The 6040-nt window shown below is 42.1% G+C and overlaps 1 pseudogene; it reads right to left on the reverse strand.

Moving 5' to 3' along the window:
* Positions 1-1038: 1038 nt before the first annotated feature.
* Positions 1039-1277, reverse strand: LOC139279160 (U2 spliceosomal RNA; annotated as a pseudogene).
* Between the last annotated feature and the right edge of the window lie 4763 nt (positions 1278-6040).

A 6040-nucleotide genomic window follows, 5' to 3' on the forward strand; every position in this document is an offset into this window, starting at 1 on the left:
TTGTGTACAGTTTTAGTCTCCTAACTTGAGGAAGGGCATTCTTGCTATTGAGGGAGTGCAGCGAAGGTTCACCAGACTGATTCCCGGGATGGCGGGACTGACATATCAAGAAAGACTGGATCAACTGGGCTTGTATTCACTGGAGTTCAAAAGAATGAGAGGGGATCGCATAGAAACGTTTAAAATTCTTACAGGTTTAGATAGGTTAGATGCAGGAAGAATGTTCCCAATGTTGAGGAAGTCCAGAACCAGGGGACACAGTCTAAGGATAAGGGGTAAGCCATTTAGCACCAAGATGAGTGGTGAACCTGTGGAATTCTCTACCACAGAAAGTTGTTGAGGCCAATTCACTAAATATATTCAAAAAGGAGATAGATGTAGTCCTTACTACTAGGGGGATCAAGGGGTATGGCGAGAAAGCAGGAATGGGGTACTGAAGTTGCATGTTCAGCCATGAACTCATTGAATGGCAGTGCAGGTTCGAAGGGCTGAATGGCCTACTCCTGCACCTATTTTCTATGTTTCTATGTTAGACCTCTTCTTGCACAATCTCTATGGTTAGGCTCTTTGGTTGGTAAAGTTATGGAGCTTGCAGCAGACACTGATGATCTTTGGGGTGCTTCTTGAGCTGCGTAAGTCACCCCTAATCTGACCAGTAAGTGTTGCTTCAGGCTATTAGCAGCTTCTTTTATTATAACTCTGCAAGGGCCTCATTCTGCATTCAGGGTCTGTCCATGGTATCATTGACCATTGCAGGAGAGGAGAGCCTTGTTCTCCAAGAAGTAAGCCTTTAAGTCCACTTTCTTCTTCAAATAAACCAGGCACAGAGAATTGCCTCAAATAATAGACTTGTGACTTACCTAATTGTGTGCTGCTGATCACTGATGGAGCGAAAGGCCTTATGGTTCAAATTTTTTTTTTTTTTTTTGAAATTCGTAGCCAATCGTTCCAATTCTTTGTCAAATCACAAACGCCAGAGGTCACCTTGGGCCCATTCAAGGATCACTCTGCGCCAATGCTCTTAGCCAAAAGGCCTAGAGCCACTGCACCGTTCCTGGAAGTACTGCAATACCAGGTTCGTGCCATGGAGGTGGATGGGTCAGGCCCCCCACACACCTCCATGGAGGTGGATGGGTCAAGCCACCCCACCCACCTTCTATTTCCAAAAAAGCAAGCATATACCTTCCTGATCCAGGGAGAACCACCTTGGGGTTATGGTGGTTACTCCCCTGTCAGGTCAGTTACGCATGATCTTAGCCAAAAGGCCGAGAAGCGATGGTTTCAAATGCTTATGCTAAGTTTAAAGAACATAAATTATGCAACGGAAAAAGAGGCCCAGTCGATTGAGACCATTCCTTGCAGCAACTCTATTTGGTCTGCATGGTCATGGGCTCAATTAAAATTATTTAATATTGAGAGGAGTGGGTAAAATTTTCAAGAGGAGAAAACCATGACAATATTCCCTGACTCCTTCCCACGAGACAATTTAGTGAAACTCTAGAACATTAGTCCAACAATTTTGCTAAACCTGAACTAGTTACTTTTCCAAAGTGATATTCCCATGGTCGCAGTATGGCTGAAAACATAGTCTTCTACATTGTATTTGATCATCTATGGTGTCTACTTAATTTTCAAATCCTTTTCCAAGCCAAACATTCAGCTAATTATTTTTTTATAAAGGTGCTAGTTAGCACAAGCTCTCACCGGAAGTAATACGTCCTATTCCAGAAACCTATTGCCCTGCATGGGAAAATACTTTTCCATTTTGTTGTTTTGTTTGAGGCTTGACATATGTTTTGCGATCTGTAATATAGTTACATCCAGATGTGAACTGGCCGTAGGGAAGTCTGGAGATTTTCCAAACATCCCAGTGAATTGTTCCGTAGTGTGTATTATTGGTGCTCCTCCTTTCCCCCTCCCCCCACCAATCCCTAATTTTTTTCCCCCTGAGAATCCATGCCCTTTCAGGGGAGCCACCCTGGTTACATCAATCTTATTCAGGCCTCGTCATTTTAAAGTCTTTATCTTTTATCAGGGTTGATCTATTTCTTTTATCAGGGTTGATCTATTTTCCAATGACTGTAAGTCTAATTTTGTCAAAATTTTGAATCCTAGGATCATTCTCGTTGCTTTTCTCTGAACCCTCTCCTATGTATCAAGATTATTTTGAAGGAAATATGCCATATATTTTACTCTGTCCTAAAAACACTTACCAGTGACTTACACAGAGTTAACAATAATTTATTTTGACTTTAGTCAATTATTCTTAGGCTGAAAACCAGACAACAACTTCATATTGACCAGATATTTTTAGTGGCTGGCTAGTTATTGTATTTAAATCCTTTTTCTTTTCCGCATTTGCAATGAAAGAGCTCCTCCAGTTGACGTGACTCTGCGCAATGTAGCTGTGTTGGCACCAGGTTTCATGCCATGTGCTGTGTTAGCTGGTCTCATCAGTCATTGGTACATCAATCATTGAAAGTTGAAATGCAGGTACAGCAGGCGGTGAAGAAGGTAAATGGCATGTTGGCCTTCATAGCGATAGGATTTGAGTATAAGAGCAGGGAGGTCTTACTGCAGTTGTACAGGGTCTTGATGAGGCCACACCTTGAATATTGTGTACAGTTTTGGTCTCCTAATCTGAGGAAGGATGTGCTTGCTATTGAGGGAGTGCAGTGAAGGTTCACCCGACTGATTCCCGAGATGGCAGGATTGACATATGAAGAAAGACTGGATCGACTAGACTTATATTCACAGAGACCGAGAGGTCTTCGTGGGAAGCTTACTTCGGGGCCAACGGTGAATGCCTTGGCTTTGCCACTGACCGCAAATTATGGGCCAATGGCAGCTATTCCTCCATGTGTGGACTGAAAACTGGTGGAGCTTATTACCCACGTATTTTACTTAAGTGCGGCAAGGAATAGCAGGAGGGGCGAAGGAGCGGCAAGAGTTTGTAGAAGGAAGTGACCGGGGCCCAGGAGAGGCGTGAGTTCGGGGCCCAGAAGAAACGAGGGCCCAGGGGCAGCACGGGCCAGTCCACACTGCGATATATGTGCGTCCTCGGTCTGTGCAGCAGAGCAGGTCTCCAGTCGTCTTGGTTAATCCTTGCCACTGGACCAAGACCTAGCTCTGTCAAGCCAGTGTGGTAGCTGGTGTGCATCTTCCACCCTCCAAGATGTAGGTCGGGATCTGGAATATTAAGTCCTTCATTGAAACACCTGTGAACTCATTCCTTTTTGGCGTGGAAGCAAGTCATCCTCACTTCGAGGGACTGCCTATGATGATGATAATGATGATGATTCATTCGAATTTAGAAGAATGAGAGGAGATCTCATAAAAACATATAAAATTCTGACAGGATTGGACAGGTTGGATGCAGGAAGAATGTTCCTGATGTTGTGGAAGTCCAGAACCAGGGGGTCACAGTCTAAGGATAAGGGGTAAGCCATTTATTACCAAGATGAGGAGAAACTTCTTCACTTAGAGAATTGTGAACGTGTGGAATTTTCTACCACAGAAAGTTGTTGAGGCCAGTTCGTTAGATATATTCAAAAGGGAGTTAGATGTGGCCCTTACGGTTAAAGGGATCAAGGGGTATGGAGAGAAAGCAGAAATGGGGTACTGAAGTTGCATGATCAGCCATGTTCATATTGAATGGTGGTGCAGGCTCGAAGGGCCGAATGGCCTACTCCTACACCTATTTTCTATGTTTCTATGTTTCTATGTTCATGAGTAACTACTGGACTTTGAGGAAAGCTGCAATTGCAGTTCCTTGCCATTTTCTCTTACGTTTCCATTCCGAAAACGATGAAGGTACTTGCCCTAGTGAACAAAGCATCAGTGATTATCTGTGTACTGTGTATTGACTGATGCAGTTGCAGTGTTTCCTGATTTAGCGTGGAAGGAGCTGAAGGCATAAATGTTTAGTGCAGTGGTGATCTTGACTGCCACTAGCACTGCTGTCCGTGTGGTGGAGATAGTCTGCAGGTCCGATTGTAGCAGATGATACAACTCAGTTACTAGCACCTTAACCGTCTCCTTTGAGCTCTCTCCCCTCTCAACCAGCCTCACATCTGATTGTAGTTTTGAGAAGTTCCTGGTTTTCTTTATCTCCAAAAGTGAGACTGTCCACTCAGCTGCCTCATTCTTCTCCAGCCCCGCTGCTCTCCCGAAGCAGTCCTCATGTTAGGTGCAACCTTATAACACTCGGTAACATTTTCTCTATTTCCACTCCGTAGTTGTTTGTGATGGGTTTGAGATGTTCTGTAGATGTGTAAATGTTAATCCTTTCTTAACTTTCTGATGTGTGCTCTGTAGTTATTGATTTTTTTCTCCTTTCAATCATGGATTTGTTCTAATCTACTTGATGGAAACCATAATTAATGTCCCATCGTTAGAAACAGTAAAGAAATTGGTTTCACAATCATTACCTCTTTTAAGAATCAACACCATAGTTATTATTACCAGCTCTTGGTTCATTTGATACTCCTTACATTTTTTGTGAAATTACTGCTAATGACATCATCATGCTGCTGGTTTGAATGAATTATTGAGTTCAGCAGTGTGGCGCAGCTAGTATATAGCCATTGAAGGACTTGGCTAATAATTGTATTTCTGTTAATTATAGTTGATTTATGTTGTTGGAGTCACCACTGACAATGTTATTTGATAATAACAATGTTTCAAAGTGACATCATTATGGCACAAAAGTAAATCCCCACTTTGCACTTATTTTTTGCAATACATTTTGCTTTGCATGATTTTGTGAAGGTTAAAACATGATAGTTAATCGAAGAGAAATGGGGACTTGTTTGCTACGTGCAACCAATGCACTAAAAGCTGAGTTGATGAGAGTTGCTTTGATTGCAGCTTGTATAAAGGAGCATCCAGCATATGCCCCATGAGTGCAGTACACCTGGGTGAGAACAAGGGTAGCTGCGCCGAACCAACACTGGGGCCCAACTGAGGGGCTAGGGCCAGGAATACCCAATTTTCCTCTAGAATCACCCTCCTTAGATCAATGGCCTAGTAGAGATGCGTAGTGGTATATCCAGTACCAGTGGAGTCGGCAGTTGTTCTGGCCCGCCAAAGTTACAGTAAGAGTCTGCTGAAAAGACTGCGCTTTTTCAACCTCAATATTTGTGCAGCAACCTAATGCAATTATTTTTCAGGAAATATTAGAAAATATTGTTTCATTTCATTATCGTGCTATTTGGTGCAGCAATATGTGCAGAAAACCATTTTATTGCAGTTACGTTATCATAGAATGTATCCTTTCATTTATGGAGTGTGATTGGTAATTTCACTGCCTATTGGATTAATATTGTACATCTTAAAATCAACATTGTCTGTGTTGTCAGATTACAATTATCCACACTGATGGCATTGCTTTTAGTTCTGACCCCCACACCATGAAAAAAGATGCTCACATTTGAAAGGGCACAGAACAGAGCAATGCGACAGATTCTACATGTAAAGAAAGACAGATGAGAGCTACATTTATATAGCGCCTTTCACGACCACCGGACGTCTCAAAATGCTTTACAACCAGTGAAGTACTTTTTGAACTGTAGTCACTGTTGTAATGTAGGATTCATGGGATGAGCTTCAATGCAAATGGATTTTTCTCATTCCTGGCTTTGCTTTCTTTTGTCTTGTGTTTAAAATTGTAAAATTACCCTTAAATGTCAGCACATATCCATTAGATTACACTACTAACCAAAAACAGAACATTTTTACCAGTAATTGAATTGAACTAATACCAAAAGACTAATTGCAACTGGAAAGCACTTGCCTATGTAGGAAAGTGATATTTCTCTCCAGCACCATTGAGATATCTATCTTCGAACTGATTAAAGCAAGAAAGTAACACTTGGAAGAATCAAAGCAGTGAAGCAGGCAATAATCAGGAACCCCTAGGAAAATTCTATCAGTGTCACATTCTTCTGAATGCTGCCATTTGAAACTTTGGAAGGCTAATTTTCAGTGACCTAGAGCATAGTTTAAGTCAACCATTCACTATTAAGCTTGAAGCAGGGTA

This window comes from Pristiophorus japonicus, chromosome 13 (genome assembly GCF_044704955.1).
Source record: "Pristiophorus japonicus isolate sPriJap1 chromosome 13, sPriJap1.hap1, whole genome shotgun sequence".
NCBI classification, from domain to species: Eukaryota; Metazoa; Chordata; class Chondrichthyes; family Pristiophoridae; genus Pristiophorus; species Pristiophorus japonicus.